The sequence below is a fragment of the Hyperolius riggenbachi genome, chromosome 6 (genome assembly GCF_040937935.1).
Source record: "Hyperolius riggenbachi isolate aHypRig1 chromosome 6, aHypRig1.pri, whole genome shotgun sequence".
Classification (NCBI taxonomy): domain Eukaryota; kingdom Metazoa; phylum Chordata; class Amphibia; order Anura; family Hyperoliidae; genus Hyperolius; species Hyperolius riggenbachi.
Window position 1 is genome coordinate 29,205,223 of NC_090651.1, and position 23,035 is coordinate 29,228,257.

At 45.7% G+C, this 23,035-nt stretch overlaps 1 protein-coding gene across 7 annotated transcripts in view; it reads right to left on the bottom strand.

Moving 5' to 3' along the window:
* AGBL4 (AGBL carboxypeptidase 4) overlaps window positions 1-23,035 on the bottom strand; it is a 2,106,705-nt gene that overhangs the window by 2,033,566 nt on the left and 50,104 nt on the right. For 2 of the 7 annotated variants that reach the window (XM_068239047.1, XM_068239044.1), the window contains exon 2: window positions 892-1,116. The exons of the other annotated variants lie outside the window; for them this stretch is intronic. The gene's annotated coding sequence lies outside the window, so the exon portion shown is untranslated. The remainder of the gene's footprint in view (window positions 1-891; window positions 1,117-23,035) is intronic. 7 annotated transcript variants of the gene reach the window in all.

Consider the following 23,035-nt stretch of genomic DNA (forward strand, 5'->3'; position numbering starts at 1 on the left):
GGAGTGAAGTCCCGCCCTCCAGAGTATCGGATCCAATGGGGTGAGAAGCAGGGCTGTGTGGCTCTCCCTATTGGCTGCCTGGCTGTCCAAATTGGCCGTCTAATACATCTATCAATATGTTACTGCATGGAGGGTGTGGGTTACTGGAGGTAAACACTGAACACTTTTACTTGATTTACCGAATGTTTTTCTTTGTAAATTGCACTTTCTTGATATTTCTTGAGGTATTTACCGAACAAGTTGTTAATTTACCCCACTAGTCTGTAATTTTACTTTCCAGTGTGGTAATAGGTTTAGTGAAGTGGCATTTGGCGAAGTGATCAGTAAATTCAGCTGTTTTCTGCATTACCGAATGCAATAAGGCTAAGTGAATTGAGGCCAAAGTGGATCTAAACTCATAACTTCCCCTCTGCTCTAAAAGATTAGACACAGCGAAAAAAAATCTTCATTACAATTTACGTAAATCCTTAAAAAAATCCTAAAGTTTTAACTGTATTAACTTTGCAGGGAACACAGAGAGTCTTTTCCTGTACAGGCTGAGCCAAGGCACTCTCATTCAAAACTACTGATGAGGCTAATTACACTCTGATGTAGCTAAACAAACACACACAGCTCAGTAAAGTGGATTTCTAGAGAATTTATATGTGGAATGAAAACTCTTCATTGTGTGCTGTGCAAGAGTTCAAGTCCGCTTTAAATCAAAGAGAAGTGTAGACCAGGCGCTAGCTGTAGATTGGTATGGCCCTTTAAGTGTGTATTATGCCCACGGTGCCGCTCCCTTAGCTGGGTGGTGCCAGGAATCTGGTGTGTAAAGATAGAAAGAACAAGGGTGCGCTCCTATGGTGCATTAACTTTATATTCTGGTATCACGCATCAAACAATTGCACTTACATTGAATGTGCAAGTATTACACATGAAGGTGGCCGCCAGCGAGTCTCTCCCACTTCCTGAGCCTGGCCAGGGCTTCAGGATCCGTGTGCGATGTTGGGCTGGTGGACTGGGGACAACCGCCGGCTCCTACTCCTTTCGGCAAGCCGTCTATTCGTCACTTGTCTATTCGCACTGCACATATCGCACTTAAGGTTGATGGGAGAGCTGGCAGGCACTCGGGTTATGCTGTGTATAGCGAGCAAAAATGGACAAACACCCAGGTTTACTATGTGCTCAAGACTAAAAGACAAAGTCTATGCAAAACAGCTGGAGAGAACATGAAGAGTCTGGCACTATAGTGTTTATTTCATAAATGGAAACAATGCAGCAAGCAGCGATGTGCATAAATATCTTGCAGTGAACTGGCATACAAAGTAGTAGTGTAGCAAGTAAAAATAGCAAGTGCTGAAAGGCTATACCTGGGTGTGGGGAGGTGGCACGTGTGGGCGCCAAAGGGTGCACGGCCTAACGACCGTTTCGCAGGGCAAAGTGCCTGGCTTCTTCTGAGGTGATGTGCACAATGTGGCTAGAACAAAAGCGCGACTAAGTACGCGTCCAGGCGCGCACTTCCGGTCCGCTCGATAAGTCCGCCCCTCTGTTATCATTGGTTAGAGCGTATGTGTCTTAGGGGAGAGCGTAGGCGGGCGTGGCTAAGCAAAATGGTCACGGATATGCGTCATTGGTGACGCCGTAACCAGGTGACCAATAGTCACGCCTACCAGCTCTGTTCGGCTGTGAACTAAGTGGAAGCCGTCAAAGCGGCGACATTGTATGGCAACCATGGCAACTCGGAAAGCCCCACCCCATACAAACACTACAGGGAGGGGAAACCCGAGAGGCCGTGGAAAGCCACGCCTACTTTCATAGGCGAGATCTGAAGCTGCCGTTGAACGGCAGCTACACAATAGATCCTACAATACGTGGAGCCATTTCTCTCACGTCAAAGCTAGTTAGCCTGAAATAAGTTCAAAAGCCAGAAAGGGCAAATAGCTCAAGATAAAGATGAAACAGGGGTGGAGGATGGATGCAGTGTACCAAAGGGTGAAGAAAGAGTGAAAAGGAAAAAACAGATAGAAAGTGCAGTGAAGGAAAAAGAAAAAAGAGGAGAAAAGAGAAGGAAAAAAGTAAGGTGGAGGTACACTAAGAGGAGAAAGGTGAGTGAGATAGTGGGAGGTGTAAGAGGGCCACCAAGGGAAAGGCAAAGGGTGGTTCGTAAGTTGGCAGAACCGCTAGCCCCAAAAGGGAAGTAAAAAATATATAAAATATATAAAAGGATATGGAAAATCGTTCCCAAATTGAACTTTATTTATTATTAAATATCTATACATTTTCAAAATTATAAATTTTAAAAAGCAAACGGTTCCAAAAACTGCCATAGTAGGAACCACAAGGGCAACAAAAGGTGGCAGGAAGGAAGGTACATATCTAGGGGTCCAGGAAACACGCAAGATCCACATAGTCATTGAGACCCAGAGCACCCATTGCATTGGTACGCAAAATCCAATGCGCTTCTTGTCTGAGCAAAAGTTTTTTCCTATCCCCTCCTCTCTGAGGGGTATTACAAATATCAATGATTGCAAAGGCAAGAAGAGCGGGGTTCATTTGGTGAACTGCTGTCATATGCTCAACTATCCTCGGGCACACTTTGCCTTTGGGTAGTAAGCGTATGTGTTCGAGAATACGTTCTTTGGCCATTCTTGTGGTTTTGCCAATATAGAAGCATTGGCATGGGCACCAGATGGCATAAACAACAAATTTGGTTCTGCATGTTGCAAAAAAAGTGGTATTATGCATAATTGGACCCAATTAGAATGAACTGCCAGTTTTCATAAGAGGGCAGGCTTTACAGAAGCCACATCGGTGGTTTTCTGTAGAAACAAACTCGCTCAGCCAAGTGCGCTGTGAATTTGCACGAAAGTCACTGTGGACTAGAACATCACCGTTAGTTGGTGCTCTTTTAAAGGCCACCAAGGGTTGAGGTGGTAGGCTGTCTTTCAAAACCGGGTCCTCAAGCAAGAGTGACCAGTTTTTGCCAAAGGACCACTTTATTTGTTGAGCCATTGGGGAGAATTCAAAAGAAAAAACTCCAGACCCTTTAATAGATTTAATTGGGGCCCTTCTTTTGACTAGCTCTGACCTGTCCCTCATGGTGGCTTTCCTGATAGCTTGGTTCAGGTTCTTTTCTTTATAGCCCCGAGTTAGAAGCCGTTGTTTCAAATCTCCTGCCTGTTCCACAAAGTCTTGTAACTCTGTGTTATTTCTGCGCAGACGCAGAAATTGGCCATAAGGGAGAGACTCTGTTACATGTTTGGGGTGGTAACTATTTGAATGTAGGATGGTGTTGGAGGCTGTCGGTTTACGATAGCCTCTAGTTGAAATCCCTTCATTCGTAATTACCAGTTCGAGGTCGAGAAAGTAAATATTCTCTCTTGACCATTCCATGGTAAAATGCATATTTACTTCATTGTGATTGAGATACTCCAGGAAAGACTTAAGGAGAAGGACGTCTCCTGACCAAAAGTCCAGGACATCGTCCACATATCTGGACCACATCCTCAGGGCTGAACGGAAAGGATTTTTCATGGAATGGACAAAAATTTCCTCCCATGCACCCAAAAAAAGATTGGCATAGGTACAAGCAACTGGGGTCCCTATCGCGGTGCCCGAGATCTGCTGGTACCATGTGTCACCAAAGAGAAAAGCGTTGTGTGTGAGGACAAACTCCAAGCACCCACACACAAAGTCGTTAAAGACGGCGTCTTTTTTGTCTCTTTTGAGGTACATCCTCACAGCACAAAGGCCATCGGAGTGTGGGATCCTACTGTAGAGACTGGTGACATCAATGGTCACCAACAGATCCCCTTTGCACCACGATGAGGGCCCAAGGCCCCCGAGGACATCAATGGTGTCACTGAGGTGTGACGGGATATGTGTCAAAAGTGGCCGGAGGATGTGGTCCAGATATCTAGAGAGTCTCTCCGTGACCGATCCTATACCCGACACAATGGGTCGGCCCGGGGGATCGGTCACGGATTTGTGGACCTTAGGCAGGCAATACCACACTGGTTTCACTGGAAAGGAAGGTAACAAATTAGTAGCTAAGGCAGGTGTTAAACAACCATTTTCTACCCCTCTACGCAGGAGTGACCTCAGAGCAGTATGGTAACTCGCTGTGGGGTCTCCTTTGAGGGGTTTGTAGGTAGTTATGTCCGACAGTTGTCGTAAGGCCTCTGATTTGTAACTATCTGTGGAGAGAACAACAACAGATCCTCCTTTGTCCGCCTTACGGATCGTAAGGTCAGGTCGGTTCTTGAGCCAGCGGAGGGCCCTATTTTCAGAAGGGGTCAGATTTGATAACTCAGTAGGGTAGACAAGAGCTCTGATATCACTATGCACTTGTTTTTCAAAAAGGTCAATACAGGAACCTGCTGTTGTGGGAAATGGCATGGTGGATCTACATGGTTTGAACTTTATGGTATCAAGCGATGGTACTTCAACCAAGGCTGAATCTGTTAATAGCTCATTAAGGTCAGAAATTTCCCCAAGCTCTCTATCGTTCCAAGATCCCAATAGGATAAAGCCATGTGGGCCAACAATAGATTGTTCAGTTCTTTGGGGTCCCAGCAAGGAGAGAGTTTCTTCACTCCTCATTTTCCCAAAGTGGTGCTGGATATTGAGCTTCCTAACCCCTTCGTATAAGTCCACTTTGAATTGTGCATAGTTGAACTGTTGGGTTAAGGAAAAGTTCAGTCCCTTGTTCAGTAGACTCTCCACTCCCTCTGGTAATTCTACTGTGGTTAAGTTGATCAGGTTTGTTTTAACATTAGACGGCATCTCGGTTAGTAGGTCACCTTCCTCTTTTTGCCTTTTCCTCTCGATTTGTCCTCCCAGGTCACTTTTTTGTCTTTTGCTTCTTCTTCTCCCCCGCCTGATGCGCCGCCTAAAGGGGCGTCAGTGGGGTTTGGAGATGGCTTTTTAGGATTCCGTTTAGGACGTGATTTAGGGGTATCTTCTCCGCTTGACTCTGAGTCAGTAGTCCAGTAGCCCCTTGGTTTCCTAGGAATAATTGGCTTTTCTCTCGGCTTTGAACCTGGGACTTGCATCCACGAGAAGATGCGTCCAAACTTGTAATCTTCTCTATCACGAAGAAATGTATGTAATTTCCGGGCTTTGATGTTGTCCTGAACCGTCGCCAACTTTTTGTCAATTTTATCGATAGCGTTCTTGAAATGCTCCTCGGTAAAGAGCTTTTTATATTCGGCTTTATTCTCAGCTATAGCAGTTGTTAACAGATCCAACTCTATTTTGCTCCTATTAAGAACAATGTCTTGCAATCGAGCTGAATGTTCCAAAAACTCTTGCTTCCAGATTTCCAAGAATTTGGGATCCTGCCTGTATTCAGATGGCTCCTGATACCTTCTAAACCCCCTGGCCACCAGTTGCTCTCCCTTATACCTTTCCAAAGTGGTAACCATCCAGAAGACTCCCACCTCTCTCTCGCACAATCTCCGCAAGTTTTGTTCTAGCACCTTGGCGCCCACAGAACAGTTTGAACTGCTGGATCCACCAGTATTGGAAAAAAAGCTGGTTAGATCCGACCTCCCTGCAGTGACATGGTCGCCATGAACATTAGCTGGCTGGTCAGCAATGTCTATATCTTCGTGAGGACTATCCTCACCGGAGATGGACATGTCCAGTGCTAAATGCTTAAAGGAAAAAAAGTTGAATCAAGGTTGATGGGAGAGCTGGCAGGCACTCGGGTTATGCTGTGTATAGTGAGCAAAAATGGACAAACACCCAGGTTTACTATGTGCTCAAGACTAAAACTAGCCTTGACGTGAGAGAATGGCTCCACGTATTGTAGGATCTATTGTGTAGCTGCCGTTCAACGGCAGCTTCAGATCTCGCCTATGAAAGTAGGCGTGGCTTTCCACGGCCTCTCGGGTTTCCCCTCCCTGTAGTGTTTGTATGGGGTAGGACTTCCCGAGTTGCCATGGTTGCCATACAATGTCGCCGCTTTGACGGCTTCCACTTAGTTCACAGCCGAACAGAGCTGGTAGGCGTGACTATTGGTCACCTGGTTACGGCGTCACCAATGACGCATATCCGTGACCATTTTGCTTAGCCACGCCCGCCTACGCTCTCCCCTAAGACACATACGCTCTAACCAATGATAACAGAGGGGGCGGACCTATCGAGCGGACCGGAAGTGTGCGCCTGGACGCGTACTTAGTCGCGCTTTTGTTCTAGCCACATTGTGCACATCACCTCAGAAGAAGCCAGGCACTTTGCCCTGCGAAACGGTCGTTAGGCCGTGCACCCTTTGGCGCCCACACCTGCCACCTCCCCACACCCAGGTATAGCCTTTCAGCACTTGCTATTTTTACTTGCTACACTACTACTTTGTATGCCGGTTCACTGCAAGATATTTATGCACATCGCTGCTTGCTGCATTGTTTTCATTTATGAAATAAACACTATAGTGCCAGACTCTTTATGTTCTCTCCAGCTGTTTTACATATCACACTTACATGCACGATTGCAGGACTTCACTAGGCCTGCCCCCACTTTCTGGAAATCGTTCCCACCGGCCATCAGACTCACCCTCACCTTTAATACCTTCAAACGAGCCCGCAAGATTCACCTTTTTATGCTCGCGTACCAACCTACATAAGCACCGTAATATGTTCTTCTGGGCACCCTCTCAACAGACGCACCAATTGTCTCCAACCCCACCCTTTTAGATTGTAAGCCTCTGGCAGGGCCCTCCCTCTAGTGTTTCCAGCTTGATTATGCAATTTCACTATTTGAACCCCTCTTGTGGACTACTAGAACAGTCTCTATTTTGACCAAAGACACGGAACTACTGTTATCAAAGCCATTTGCATGATCTTATTTTGTTGTGAGCTCCTTCTATGTTCTAACTTGTTGTGCTGCACAATATGTTGGCGCTTTATAAATACAATAAATAATAATTCTAATAATGCTTTCCTAGAAAGCTGCAAAACACAAGTGATTGGCCTGCATTTTTGTATAGATATGATGCTGTATTTTTGTTCCGCATAAAAAATCTGATCATTAAAAACGCAAAATGCAACCGCATGAAAAACACAAACGCAAAATGCATCTTGCGAACTCATAGAAAAACTCAATTTCCTCAAATGCAGTGAAAAACTCAGAAACGCAAAGGTCAGAAAACTTGTGGCACCATGGAAAATTGGGCGCAGTAACAGCGCCGACAGTAGTATATTGGTAAATTTGCTGATACTCCACTATTAAGTGTTAATTTTCGGTAGTAAAATATTAGTTACTAGCCAACCCGCGTCGTAGCATACGCCGCATCTATCTATCTAATAGAGTACGTGCCTCAACCTTGAAGCAAGAAGAAGTAGGCTTTCCATGAGAAAATGTATGCGTGCTCAAACACCAAGTTTAACCCTAGCAAGTCTGGCTTTGCAAATCCGGCCTAATTGGCTATTCATGAGGCAATGCTCATGCAAATATGCATTTGCTTTCGCATGCCAAACTATGCAGGGTCAAAAAACCAATACTGCAAAGTGCTCTCTTGCTGCCTGGGAACCACAGCGGCACCCCGGAGTGGGAGGCTGGGTGGCGCAGCCGCTCCCCCCCCCCCCCCCAAGCGTGGCCAGCGCTGGGGAGAAACGTCCGCACCCACCTCCTAATATTAAAAACAGCCACTTACCTTAATGTCCATTGGGTTCTGCTACATGCGCATTAATTTTCTCATGGAAAGCATTTTGTGCAGTTTGTATCCTTTGGAGGCAGGTGGTGGATGGCTTGCTCCGGTTGTGTGAACCCTGGAGTGAGTGCGCCTGTCCCCCCCCCCCCTCTGGAGTGCTGTATGTGAGCCAGCCCTGAGCTCTAAAGCTTGGGGTGACCCATGCTTCACTCCTTTCTCATGTGGTGCCCCCAAATTAATGCGCATGTAGCAGAACGCAATGGACGTTAAGGTAAGTGCCTGTTTTTAATATTGGGAGGTGGGTGCAGACGGCTCTCCCCGGCGCTGGCCACACTTGGGGGGGGGGGGTCGTCCACGCCACCCAGCCTCCCCCTCTGGGGTGCCGCTGTGGTTTCCAGGCAGTGAGAGAGCCTAGGACCCTGCGGTCCCCCCAGTTGTATAAAAAGGGGGCATTGGGAATCCTCCCCGTGGCGCTCCTGGAGGCCTGGAGCACACCAAAAACTGCTAGCAGATCCGCAAAATGCTAGCAGATTTTGAAACGCTTTTTCTTATTTTTCTGTAGCATTTCACCTAGCATTTTGCGGTTTTGTAAAGCGTTTTTGGTGTAGTAGATTTTATATATTGTTACAGTAAAGCTTTTACTGAACAGCTTCTGTAACAAAAACGCCTGCAAAACCGCTCTGAACTGCCGTTTTTCAGAGCGGTTTGCGTTTTTCCTATACTTTACATTGGAGGCAGAAACGCCTCCGCAATCCAAAAAATGCCTCACCTCGGGAGTATGCGTTTCAGCAAAACGCCTCCCGCTCTGGTGTGCACCAGCCCATTGAAATACATTACCCAAGCGTATCCGCAGCCGCAAGTGGATCGCAAAACGCTGCCGAACCGCTCTGGTGTGCACTAAGCCGGATAGTGGTAATGTAGCATGTAGCAGGGTGACTGCTTTGTGGTATTGGTTTGTGCATGCATTTGCATGAGCATTGCCTCATGAATAGCCAATTAGGCCAGATTTGCAATGTCAGACTTGCTAGGGTAAGGCCTCTTTTCCATGGACTGTGAATAGGCAGTGAAATGGCTCTCAAACTCTCACAACTGCTCACTGCTGCCTGGTAACTGCTTGCTGCTGCCTGGTAACAGCTTGCTGCTGCCTGGTAACTGCTTGCTGCTGCCTGGTAACTGCTTGCTGCTGCCTGGTAACTGCTTGCTGCTGCCTGGTATCTGCTCACTGCTGCCTGGTAACTGCTTGTTGCTGCCTGGTAACTGCTTGTTGCTGCCTGGTATCTGCTCACTGCTGCCTGGTAACTGCTTGCTGCTGCCTGGTAACTGCTTGCTGCTGCCTGGTAACTGCTTGTTGCTGCCTGGTATCTGCTCACTGCTGCCTGGTAACTGCTTGCTGCTGCCTGGTAACTGCTTGCTGCTGCCTGGTAACTGCTTGTTGCTGCCTGGTATCTGCTCACTGCTGACTGATAACTGCTTGCTGCTGCCTGGTAGCTGATTGTTGCTGCCTGGTATCTGCTCACTGCTGCCTGGTAACTGCTTGCTGAGCACACAGCTCAACAGTCCATGGAAAAGAGGCCTTAAACTTGGTGTTTGAGCACGCATACATTTTCTCATGCAAAGTACTTCTTCTTGTTGTTTGAAGGTTGAGGCACTTAGTCTATTATATATATAGATTTTTACTGATATTTTACTATAGCTAAACCTAACCCTACTCTCACACACAACCCTCTACTACCGATGCCTCTCCCTAACCTCCCCTGGAGGTGCCTAGCCCTAAGACCCCCCCCCCCCCCCTGGAGGTGCCTAAACATAAGACCTCCCTGGTGGTGCCTAAAGCTAAGACCCCTCCTGGGGGTGCCTAACTCCAGGAACCCTCCTGGTAGTGCCTAACCCTAGGACCCCCTGCTGGTGCCTAAGCCTAAGACCCCTCCTGGTGGTGCCTAACCCAAGGACCCCCTGGTGGTGCCTAACCCTAAGACCCCTCCTGGTGGTGCCTAACCCTAAGACCCCCTGGTGGTGCCAAATCCTAAGACCCCTCCTGGCGGTGCCTAACCCTAAGATCCGCCTGGTGGTGCCTAACCCTAACCACTCCCCATGCACAAACCCCCTTTCTGATGCATAACCCTAACCACCCCCCCTTTCACAAACCGCCTTCCCAACACCTAACCCTAACCCCCCCAAACATCCTTCCTGATGCCTAACCCTAACCGCACCCCCCTGAATAATGAACGAAAAAACGACAATTACTGAACGTCCACAATTCCCCTTTGTCACCGTCTTAAAATCAGAGGGAAAAAAATGCTATAAGCGGTAAATATCGCACGTCGTCAGGCACTCGAATTTCCCTTTTGGCGCTGGCTTGGCGATATTTCCAATTAAAGTCGCCCGATTTGCCTGATACCATGCTCCTAGCCTATAACACAGCTAATGTTTTTTTTTAAAAAGCAGCAAAAAACAAAAACAACCTTTACCACGGTGTAAAAATGCCAATTTGTCTGCCGTGAGAGTGAACAAAATTGCCGACACAAAGCCTATCTATCGCCCGGGGGATGATTAATATGTTTTTACTGCTCTATGCAAATGATCCGCTGATATTACTCTTTATCTGCGATTGATGCGGGAGATATCAGTGCCTTGTCAGTCTCCTGTCTAAATAATTAGTATACAGAAAACAAATAAAATCTGCCTTTCTTTCATGTGCCAGCCGCAGCGCAGTAGTAATCGAGGCAGCGTGGAAGGTCACAGATCCAGCAGCAGGCAGGAGAGCGCCAGTTGCAGCGTCTAAATGAATGAACAAAGAGACCATCATACCAGTTGCTATTTTATTCATCTGTTTCTCTTTTTTTTCCCTTGTACTGTCACCACTGCTGCAGCACACGGCACACGTTGATCGCGGTCTCCTTGGTACCCTGCAGTGCCAGTCTGCCATCTGCTATCCCTAAAACTGTACAGACGGAGACTTGCTCTAGTCACTTATTCCTCTGGGAAGACAGAGAGGGAAAAAACGGCTCCCCCGCTGTTGAGGAAAATGATCTATGTACAGTACAAGTAATAAGAGCAAATCCGCTTGGTAAGGCGGTAGGGCTCGCCTGGCGGAGTGGCTGCAGCACCTGCACTGTACACGCGGTATTAGTGACAGCAGCGCAAGACTTGTCTATGCAAACCATGGCCGGTGGCTGCTGATTTGTATCTCGCTCGAAGATAGGAGACACACGGAACAATGGCAATGGAGTTTATCCCAAAAGAAGATTGTCAGAAGAATTCATCTTTAATACTCTAAAGGCTCGTACACACGTCGGATTCTTCCAAATGACCAGTCGTTTGGACGTCAAATCAGGCGTGTGTACGGCCGGTCGTTCAGCTGATAAGACTGGATTTGAACAATCCATCAAGCGGATCCGTCAAAACCCGTCTTATCAGCTGAACAACCAACCATACACACGCCCGATTTGATGTCCAAACAACTGGTCGTTTGGAAAAATCCGACATGTGTACGAGCCTTAAAGCTAATGGGAACCGGGTTGTAAAAAAAAAAGTCAGATACTCACCTAAGGAGAGGGAGGCTCTGGGTCCGATGGAGCACTCCCTCTCCTCTCCAGGTGCCCGCTGCTATCCTGGCTCCCCCGTAGCGGTATTCGACCGTTTCGGTCAAATACCACTGTCTCCCGGCCGAAGGGAGGCTTTGGAGATGCTTTGGGAGCCCCAGTGCTCCCGAAGACGGGCCGCTCTACACTGTGCACACGTGCGCGCCCTCTATGACGCACTCGCGTGCGCACCGCCTGTCTTCGGGAGGACTCGGCTCCCAAAGACTTCCGAAGTCCCCTCGGCGTGGGACGAGAACGGAGGAGCCAGCGCAGCACCGGGGCCACCGGGAGAGGAGAGGGATGGTTCATTAGGACCGAGCCTTCCCTCTCCTTAGGTGAGTATCTGACTTTTTTTTTAACTAACGCGGGTTACATTAGCTTTAAAGGGAACCTGAAGCGAGTAAAATAATTGAAAATAAACACATGATGTACCTGCAAATGAATATTACATACTAACCTCACCGTCAGTTCCACTCAGAAGCTCACCATTTTCTTCTTACTGTGATCCCTTCCAGTCCTGACAAAATGTTGTCAGAACTGAAATATACCAGTTGCTGTCAGTTATATATCAGCAGCTGTCAGTTACAACTGATGTACCAGGTAATGTCCATGTTTCCTTATGACTCAAGTGGGTGATATTACAGTTTAACTGCGTGCTGACCAGAAAGATGTTATGGGGTAATAGCCATTTTTAAAATGGAGGACGGAGAATTCCATTGATCACAGTGGACAAACAGGACACAGGAGAGGAGAAAGAGATTGATGAGTAGACTACACCGGAGGTAAGTATGACTTGTGTATGCTTATTTTGACTTTTTATTTTCAGTTCAGGTTCTCTTTAAAGGTGCCCATGCATCAGACAATGGGCTTGACTCACAAAGTCGTGATAACACTTATAAGGGTCGCCCTAGCGTTATAGCGCGCGTAACGTTTTTTGCGCACAAACGCAAATTTGCAAGCGAAATCACGGCCATTTTTGCGCAAAAATTCTAAAAATAAAAAACTATTCACATTCGATATAAATTGTATGAATCCCTCCTCATCTCCTTTCCAGAAGATGAGGAGGTCATCAATATACCTTTCCCACAGTATAATCTGATCACCCCCCAAATTGAATTCAATTTGGGCGGTGATCAGATTATACTGTGGGAAAGGTATATTGATGACCTCCTCATCTTCTGGAAAAGAGATGAGGAGGGATTCATACAATTTATATTGAATGTGAATAGTCTCAGACCCAATATCCAACTTACCTCTGAACACAGTAAGGTGAGTATACATTTTTTAGATTTGGAGATCACCAGAGTGGGAACAGGGTTTAAAGGGATACTGTAGGGGCTCAGGGGAAAATGAGCTGAACTTACCCGGGTCTTCTAATGGTCCCCTGCAGACATTCTGTGTTGGCGCAGCCACTCACCGATGCTCCGGCCCCGCCTCCAGTTCACTTCTGGAATTTCTGACTTTAAAGTTAGAAAACCACTGCGCCTGCACGCCCGTGTCCTCGCTCCCGCTGATGTCACCAGGAGTGTACTGCGCAGACACAGACCATACTGGGCCTGCGCTGTGCGCTCTTGATGACATCAGCGGGATTGAGGACATGGCAACGCAGGCGCAGTGGTTTTCAGACTTTAAAGTCTGAAATTCCAGAAGTGAACCGGAGGCGGGGCCGGAGCATCGGTGAGTGGCTGCGCCAACACAGGATGTCTGCGGAAGACCATTAGAAGCCCCGGGTAAGTTCAACTCATTTTCCCCCAACCCCCCTACAGTATCCCTTTAACACTAGATGCTACTTTAAATCAACAGACAGAAATGGGTTTATTGAGACAACGAGTTGTCATCACCCTAATTGGCTACGGGGGTCCATGAAGGACAGTTAACCCGTGTGAGGAGGAACTGTTCAGATTTGGAAGATTATTTTTTACAGCCTGATGTCCTGAAAGAGAGATTTAGTGAAAAGGGTTATAATCATGACTGGCTAAGAGAGGTACAACAGGAGGTTGTGAATGTAGATCGGAGAGAACTGATACATTCACAGAAAGGGGTGAGTATGAACAAAGTAAAACCTTTCTCCTTTTTCTCTAATTCTTCCTCACAGTACAAGAAAGTGGAATCTATATTTAGGAAGCATTGGGATATACTACAGGGGGATCATATTTTGAAGGAGGTCTTGTCTCCAAGGCCATCATTTATCTACAGGAGGGCTCCTAACCTAAAAAATCAGTTGGCTGCGAGTTGTGTGTCACCACCCACACAGCCACGATCTACAGGTTGGCAATCTGAGGGGTTCTTCCCATGTAAGGGTTGTATATGTTGCAGAGAGGCAAATGGAACAAAATTGAAAGAAATAATCTCTAATGTGATTGGCCCGTCTTTTAAACTAAGAAATGTTATTACCTGCTCCACCTCTTATGTCGTTTATGTGGTCTGGTGTACTTGCTGCCTACAATATGTGGGCCGCACCACCAGGCCACTGAAGGGCGTACGTTAAAAAAGGGCGCCGGGAAAAAAGGGCGCAGGGTTATAAACGATAAGCATGAATAACGTTTAAAAAAAAATGGTGCTATATTTCATTTAAAAATAATGTTTTATAAAGTTATAAATAATTAAATAATGTGCATGAAATCAGCAATTGTAAAAACGTTAATCTTCCCTGTTTAAAAAGTGAAATTTATAATAACGTTTTATAAAACATTCATAAGAATGTTACTAAAGCTATACCTAACCCTACTCTCACACAGAACCCTCCCTGTACCTTCCCCTAACCCCTAGACCCCCCTGGTGGTGCCTAACCCTAAGACCCCCCTGGTGGTGCCTAACCCTAGACCCCCCTGGTGGTGCCTAACCCTAAGACCCCCCTGGTGGTGCCTAACCCTAAGACCCCCCTGGTGGTGCCTAAACCTAAGACCCCCCTGGTGGTGCCTAAACCTAAGACCCCCCTGGTGGTGCCTAAACCTAAGACCCCCCTGGTGGTGCCTATACCTAAGACCCCCCTGGTGGTGCCTAAACCTAAGACCCCCCTGGTGGTGCCTAAACCTAAGACCCCCCTGGTGGTGCCTAAACCTAAGACCCCCCTGGTGGTGCCTAAACCTAAGACCCCCCCTGTTGGTGCCTAAACCTAAGACCCCCCTGGTGGTGCCTAAACCTAAGACCCCCCCTGTTGGTGCCTAAACCTAAGATAAGCATTAATAACGTTTTAAAAAAATATTGTACTGTTTTTCGTTTAAAAATAATGTTTAAAATGTTTAAAAAATTATAAATCATTAAATAATGTGTAATCATGAGAAGCAGTTATAAAACATTAAAAGTCTCCGGGCGCCGCTTTTAAAACGTTATTTTTCTCCGGCGCCCTTTTTTCCTGTTGGGCGCCCATTAAACGATATTTATTATGGGAGTGAATGGCGGCGCCCTTTTTGTCCACCTGCCTCATGCGCCCAAATTTCCTGCTTCCCACTGAAGGACAGGATAGGTGAACACATTGTGAATATTTGGCAAGGGTTTGAGTTACATAGTGTGTCTTTAAACTTTAAAAAGGTACATCAGTGCAATCCAGCACATATGTCATTTTGTGGTATAGATAAATTGGTTCCAGCATGGAGGGGGTGCAATAGAGTTCGTGTGATATCTAAGAAAGAGACACGCTGGATATATGAATTAGATACGTTGGCCCCCAAAGGATTAAATGTGGATCTAGATATAAACTGTTTTATAAGTACAGCATGATCATTGAATATATATAGGCACAGATCGGTTATTGTTCATGATGGATCGATTGTGATCACCATGTTGTAACTTCTTGTAAATTGGTTGTAGTAACTTGATGGAAATCGGCGGGATGGAATTGTACATCTATGAGGGGAAAGTATAGTAATTGGCGAGGAATTGGGAGGTGAGATTGTATGTATATGAGGGTGGGTATTGCGATTTAGACTAGGAGTGATGGTATGTATTATTCTAGGTTTTGTATGTGTAAGGGTGACGGTTTTGGAAGAATGACGTGGTTTTTAATTTATATTCTTTTTTTAATAAAGAATATATAGCGCGCTGCAGAGGGAGGGGTTAGTTGCGCGTTTTTGAGCCGCTGGTCCAGTGAGTGCCGTCAGCCCCTGATGAGTCACTAGGTGACGAAATGCATAGGGCGGAGCTACGGCACTCGTGACTGGCAAGGAAGTTGGAGCAAGAGAAGGGACGCGAGCATGAGAACGTGGATCCAGGACAGCATTTTGCAGAGCGGTCGCCCGGGGACTTTATCTGTATTTGATATGCCTATGATACTTCTCCACTTGTGAGTGCAATACTATATATTTTTAATTAAAACGTAGGTTTTACACTATTGTGGCGCTTTTTAGTTTTTTAGAGCTCCGCTTAGAGTAAGTGGAAGTGGCCGTGGATTATACCTTTCTGACCCCCAAAGCTGTCATTCCCACCTCCGGATATCTGGGAGGTCTCCGGGGTGAGTGCGGGCACAAAGGGGGGGTGTCCCTGGCACTGGGGTTGCTGATTTTAAGGTGACGGCAAGTGATACACATGGGAGGTGTCGGAATTGATTAATATCGCAGTTACACACTGTATGTGTTTTTGTCTCTCTTTGCATATGACATGTGAGCCCTGATGTGATACTGGCAACAGCGTGGCCTTGAACTACAGTGTGCACCATACGTGAAAGGGACTGAACTGTGTTGGACTACTGTGGTAAACTGTAAAACTGTTTCAATTGCATCTTGGCTTTGAGCGCGGTTCTTTTTTAACAGAACTTTATATTTTGTTTACACAACAATTGGAGAACGCAAACCACGTTTGCAAGGCATAGTGTTTATCCAGAGCGCAATTTTATTGATATAGTTATAAGGCACTGTAGGCACGTGCCTACAGGCGCCTGACGATGGAAAGGAGTCTCTCTCCCCTTCCCAAGCGCCTCCCTCCTTCTTTCCTTCCCTATGCAGAGTCCTGATGAGAGTTTAAATAAGAGGTTACTTACCCTGTTCTCTGCATTTCACCGATGAGAGCTTACTTCAGCTTGAGGTACCTCTAGCTACTTAATACTAAGGTTCTTTTAGCTACCTATTACTTGGGGGCACCTCTAGCTACTTAATATTGAAGGTAGCTCTGGCTACCTACTACTAAGGGGCACCTGTTGCTATCTATGATGGACAAAGCAAGTAAGGGAGAAGTGACAGCTGGGCCAGCCAGCACACTTGCTGTGGTTCGGTGGGGGTTTGTGGGTTCATGGAGGGGGAAGTCTAACGTGCCAGGACATCTGTGCCTATAGGCTCCTGTGTATGTACAGTATGTATGTCTATGTATGTATCGTGTAGTGTATTTGTCGTAGTCTAGGGCCAATCTAGGGTAAAGCCAATTACCTTATCTGTATGTTTTTGGGGTGTTGGAGGAAGCCGAAGTGCCCAGAGGAAACCCACACAGACACAGGGAGGACATACAAACTCTTTGCAGATAGTGCTCTAGCAGAGATTCAAGCCAGGGGACCCAGCAATACAAGGTGAGAGTGTTAACCACTACGCCACCATGCTGGCCCAAGCTCTGGACAGTGTGTGGGCAGGCAACAGATCCCTCTTTGATCAGAGTCGATCTGGGCATAAATCGAGTGATCAAAGATAGGGTAACCAAGAGCCAAATATAGTGTAGTATGTACTGGTAATATGGGATTAAGTTGGCAGAGTAAATGCAAATATACTCACAAAGCAGGGTTACCTCCAAGGCAACCACTGTAACAGCAGGTGGGGAGATTACAGCTGACCCCACTCAGGAAGAAGACGTCGATCTCCGTAATTCAGATAAAAAGGAGATGACACCCCTCCACCAAGGGTGGACTTTGAACAATGTAACAGTGTCGGTAGTGACAGTAGAACAATGTCAACAGAGGCGCTTGGCCCAGCTACAGACTTGCACTGTACCTACTCCTACCTATTGCCTGATGAAGCGGGGTCATACCTGCGAAATGCGTTGCATTTTCCCCTGGAGTATGTAAATACATTTGTTCTGCTAAACTTTGTTGGCATATCTTGTCTATGTTTGGAGGAGGTAAGTCCACCACTGCCTCCACAAATTTTACACTCTAGATATTTTTATTCTTCTGGCGCCTCTGTATCCCTGTTACATAAATCGATTGATGGACAGCCAGCTTAACGCTTTCTCATGACAGTACGGTCTACTGAACTTTGCGTAAGGCCTTTTGCGAGGTCAGCTAAGCCGAGGTGCTCATCCTCACAGCATACTTGGTGAATGAGCGAGGTATTATGCTCAGATACGAAGTGGGGGGCACACGCTGTTAGCATTTATGTGGCCTTCAGTCATGACTAATTCTGAGTTTTCCCCTCGACAAAAGCCTGTTTTTACGGCGTTTTACGAAAAGGAAATTTATGAAGCTGGCAGATAGATTACAGCGGGCCAAATCAGTCGGATCTCTCCACTTATCCACCGCCGCTAACCTGCATGGGGAAATTAGCGTCTGGGAACAGAACAGAAAACGTTTTGTATAAAATCGATTTTAAATTTTTGCAAAAGTAAAACGTGCTAATGGCGGTGGGAGAAGTACAAAACTGCTTCCAGCCTAATATCCCCTCTCCTTCTACCCAACATAGTCCATTCTTAAAAGTATAAAAAAAATAACTTACCTTACCCAGTGGTGGGCCTACCCAAGATCATGTGACCAAACTGCCAGGCTCCTCTTCACACTTATAAAATGCAGCACCGGTGAGGTTTTTTGCAGACCTCATTGTCATATGTTCGTACAGGTGTCATTGCTAAAAAATGACGGGTGTCTGAAATACCTGTGCATCCTGGGAGCCCTTTATGGTGTAGCAGGGGCTAGTGGTGTTAGGGGGTCATGAGTAGCGATGATCGGAATGTGCCAATTACGATTACACAAAATTATACATTCATTTTATCAATTATGCATGTACGTAATTAGATATTCGTAATTAAATTCCCTTTGTATAAACATTCGTAATTACGCATGAATGTCCGCGTAATGTACGCGTACTTTTTGTCGACTTTGATGGTGAATAGCAGAGCCCCCATAAATCAGTTTTAAATACGCAAAATGAAATGGTTTTAAACCCAGAAAAGTGACAGTTTTGAAAAACCTTTTTTTTGTATTTTTAAAACTGATTTTCACAAAAACTACAAGGGGCTTGATTCACAAAGCGGTGCTAACCTACTTAGCACGTCTAAAGTCTTTAGACGTGCTAACCACGGTGCTAAGTAGGTTAGCACCGGATTTCTCAATCAGATCGCGCGCTAACTTTGTGCACACAAAGTGTTGCGCGCGCAAAGTCCTATGCGCGCGCTAAGTCCCATAGGCTTTAACGGGCACTTCGCGCGGAGCGCCCTGCGCTCTGTGCAGTGCGCGCGTTAAGTTTTTCGCGCATAAAGTTTTGCGCGTGAAAAGCTGGTTTAGACGTGCTAAGGGGGTTTTCACAGGCGTGCTAACAGTTAGCACCGCTTTGTGAATCAAGCCCAAGGTCTTTTTGAACAATTCTTCTTGTAACTTGTACCCCCCATTCTTCTTCAGATATGTAGCAATTTTTGTAGCAAAGGCATGTTTGGGGGCAATGCTATTCACGGCCAAAGCTGGCACAAAATTACGCGTAAATTATGTGTAAATTCATGGGTAATTACGATCAGCTACAATAAACTACAAAATTAATTACGCTATTACCCTGAAATTTTGCATTAAGATGCATAAATGCGTATTCAGATGCGTAATTATGCATGGCGCAATTTCTGCTCATCACTAGTCGGTGTGGCACCGGTGGGCGGGGAGGGGGGTTGCCCCTCCCTCTCCTGGGTCCCCCATCCTTGCTCCCTTCCAGCTATTTGTGCAAAAGTTGTTAAAATGTAATATAGGCAGCGAGTGGGGAACCTTCTTTCCTTTGCGTTCCACCGCTCGACTTCCTGCAATGTCGCCTTCTATACTTCGGCATTGCGGAGGAAGTTAAGGTAAGGTTCCCCGCTCGCTGCCTACATTACATTTACCTGTGTAGAGGGGGATCCGTTTTGCCATTGCCCTCCGTGTATCCGGGGTCCGTGAAAATCTTGCAAATCCGGACCGTCCGTTCAGGTTTTCAAAATTACCCGGAACGGCCACGGATCCATTTTATTTATTTTTTTTTGAGTGAAGACTGACTCTATTTTTAACATTGGTATTTGTGAATCCGTTTTTGATATGGGCCAAAAAGCGGAGCCTCCTCTCCACCTTCAGACTCCCATCGGTGAACGCCGCTCGGAGACTGTTAGACGTCGAAACCGCCGTCTATAAACATTGTACAGCGCTGCGATCTACAGCAGAGGTGTACTGGGGACAGCTGTGTGACATGGCTGTCCCCCTGGCCGGCACAAAAGTGATCGGCTGCCATAGGCTGAAGCCTATGAAAGCCGATCACACTGATTGGCTGGTGGGGGGAGGGAGGGATATAAAATAAATTTAAAAAAGGTAAAATGTATTCAAAAATTAATCAAATATATATATATATAAAACAACAACAACAACTGGGGAGCGATCAGACCCCACCAACAGAAAGCTCTGAATCACTTGTGTGCTGAGTTGTGCGGCCCTGCAGCTAGGCCTCAAAGCTGCAGTGGCCCAATTAGTCAAAAATGGCCTGGTCACTAGGGGGGTTTAACACCGCGGTTCTCAAGTGGTTAATACAAGTGTAAACCTACTCTCTACGGAGTGTCTTTATAAAGAATAAAGGCTATGCTAAGTATCCCCCATGAAGAGATGGACTAGACCAAAACCTGTCAGTAATGTCAGATTTATACTACCTACTGTAAGTGACAGCAACATAGGAGTAAAGTCATTTATAGCTCATTTTACTCTGTAAGGAAACACACTTCTTATTTATATGTGTTTACAGTAATTTTAAATTATGCAATCCTTCACAATAGTGGTCCTTTAAACACAATTATAACCGGATCACTTAATATCTGTATTACTGTCCTATTACCATCCTAATATTTTTTTATTTGAAATCCATTGATCTTTGCTACACTGGCTCTGCAATAGATAAAAATAAAATTACTTCTGAAAGCTTTAATGAATTTCACAACAAACACATCAAATTGACGATTCGATTTGATGCAGGAATTTGCTCGTTCTCAAGAGGCCATTCATTCTGTTATCAAACAGCACCATTTCCATTGTAAGCTCAAATCACATACACTGCAAAGATTGAAAACAACCTTTAACGAAGTTTTAAAAAAAGCCGGGGGTCCAAAATGACATTATCGCTATTTATCTTTAAATCCCACGCACACCACGGCAATAATAACAAGCTTGACAACACAGAATGCACCCTCTAGGGTCTGTAAAGTGGACTCCACACAGAGGACTAAGTAAACGGATCGCAAAGGTTAGAAAACGCATAAAAAGGAAACAGAATTTATACTGACACCGCTTTAAAAGCAAACCCATGAGGCTTGCAAACAAAAAAATGGGATTCTTAAAGCGGGATTATCAGTCATAAAATCAAATTCCATTTACCTACTGCTCTGTCTTTATTTTGCAGTCTACCACCTGACCCTACATTGCAAGCATTCCAATATCATCATAAATGTTTCTGCTGTATTAAATCTTATCTCAGAATGGCTCTATTTGGTACATCGCAGAGGAGAGGGAAACTTGACATCACCCCTCCCACATCCCTGCTCCTCACTGATTGGCTGAAGGAGGTTCAGTGTGACACAAGGTTGAGAAGGGAGAAGCTGCTGAAATACGGTCTATCTTGTGCTCATGTGTTTACAAAGCAAGCTAGATATAACAGTGCAGTTTCCAGGAGAGAAAAAGAGTAAAGGAGGAAATGATATCAGAATTGGCTTCAGTCAGAGGCAGCTAAGATGGAAACTGCCTGAAAAAGTTTTCTCTTTATTTACTATATAAAATTCACTGAAATCAAAATGTGGCCACTACAATACATATTTAAGTAGAACAAGTATTTATCTACTTACTAGCTGATGATACAGCGTTGCCCGGGTATGTATTTGGCTGGTGTTGGCTGTGCCCGTTTTTTTTAACCCTAACACACAATTACTCAATGACCAAGTTTGTGAGCTTTGTGGTCTTTGTATCAATAATTTGCATTCAAATGAAACAAATCTGATTGGCTGTGTGTGGCTCCACCCCCTTTTCTGAATTTGAACCCCAGTCACCCAATAACCAACTGTACCAGGTTTGAGGCTTGTGCCATTAACGTAGTGCAAGAATGAAAGCAATTAAATATTCCCTTGAAAATCAGTAGGTGAATTTTGATTGGCTTTTGTAGGCTCCACCCACTTTTCTGAATATTAATCAGAGTCACCAACTGTGCAAAGTTTGAGAGCCCTGCCATTAACAGTGTAAGAATGGCTGCAGTTTACATTTTCCCAGTGAAATTTGTATTTGTCTCCGCCCATTTTTTGGTCATAGGGATAAAAAGTATCCTATATGTTATCCCAGGTAATGTACTATGTGTGTGCCAAATTTCATTCAAATCCATTCAGCCATTGTTACGTGATTGAGAAACAAACATCCAAACTTTCGCATTTATAATGTTAGTGAGATAGGTATGTATTGTTCTTTTTCCTGGGATAGTAAGACTGTCCCTGCTGCCTTAATGGAAGGTTTCCCCCGTCCTCCTCCGCCTGGCAGTTCCAGCGCTGAGGCCCTGAAACTTGCAGGTCAGTGGACGGATTGCACCTGCACAGTAGCATGGACCTGCTTGGGCTTTGGCGAGAAAAGCCGAGCGTACTACTGTGTGCTACCGCACATAGATGAGTTGTAAACAAGGGCTTGTCGGTGGTCTTTCTGGGGTCACAGTGCTGGAACGCCCCGGTGGAGGAGGATGAAAGAATCCTATAGGATTACAGGCTTCCCTCTATTGAAGTGAGTACCAATTTTGGGTACTTTTTTCGCTACAGGTACACTTAAATGAGAAAAAAAATCAATTTATATTTCCTTTAAAGGGGTTCCGGTTATGAAAACAAAAACGGACACTTGCCTGGGGCTTCTAATGGCCCCCTGCAGCTGTCATGTGCTGCTCTAAGAGCCATGGATAATGAAGGCAGGAGTGTACGGAGCCACAGACTGACAGAGGAGCGCACCAGCCGGGACAGGTGAGGAGCCACTCTGCCAAAACTCTGCAGGGGCCCCGGGTGTACAGTTAAGTTGAGGTGACCTGGGAGGGTCGGCTCGGGGCCCTCGAGGTCAATAGAGCAGCAACAAAGGACCCCTCAATCCACTTAAGAGAAGGGAGAGGGGGTCTGTCAGGAGGGGCCCCCAGGTTAATTTTGTCCAGGGGCCCCATTGTTGCTAGAACGATCTGACTTCAAGGCCCCTTTTACACTTGCAAAATAAACCTGCGCTGCGTTACCTTATTTTGCCACAAGGGCCACATAAGCAATGTCTGCGGAGACTAACACTTATTGCGGTCCCTTGCAGTGGGCTGTTAACCCATTCAGGTTCCGTGGTTTTCACGAGAGAAATGTTCACCTCACATTCATTAGCCTATAACTTTATCACTACTTATCACAATGAACTGATCTATATTTTGTTTTTTCCGCCACCAATTAGGCTTTCTTTGGGGGGTACATTTTGCTAAGAGCCACTTTACTGTAAACGCATTTTAACAGGAAGAATAAGAAAAAAATGGAAAAATTCATTATTTCTCAGTTTTCAGCCATTATAGTTTTAAAATAATACATGCCTCCATAATTAAAACTCACGTATTGTATATGCCCATATGTCCCGGTTATTACACCGTTAAAATTATGTCCCTATCACAATGTATGGCGACAATATTTTATTTGGAAATAAAGGTGCATTTTTTCCATT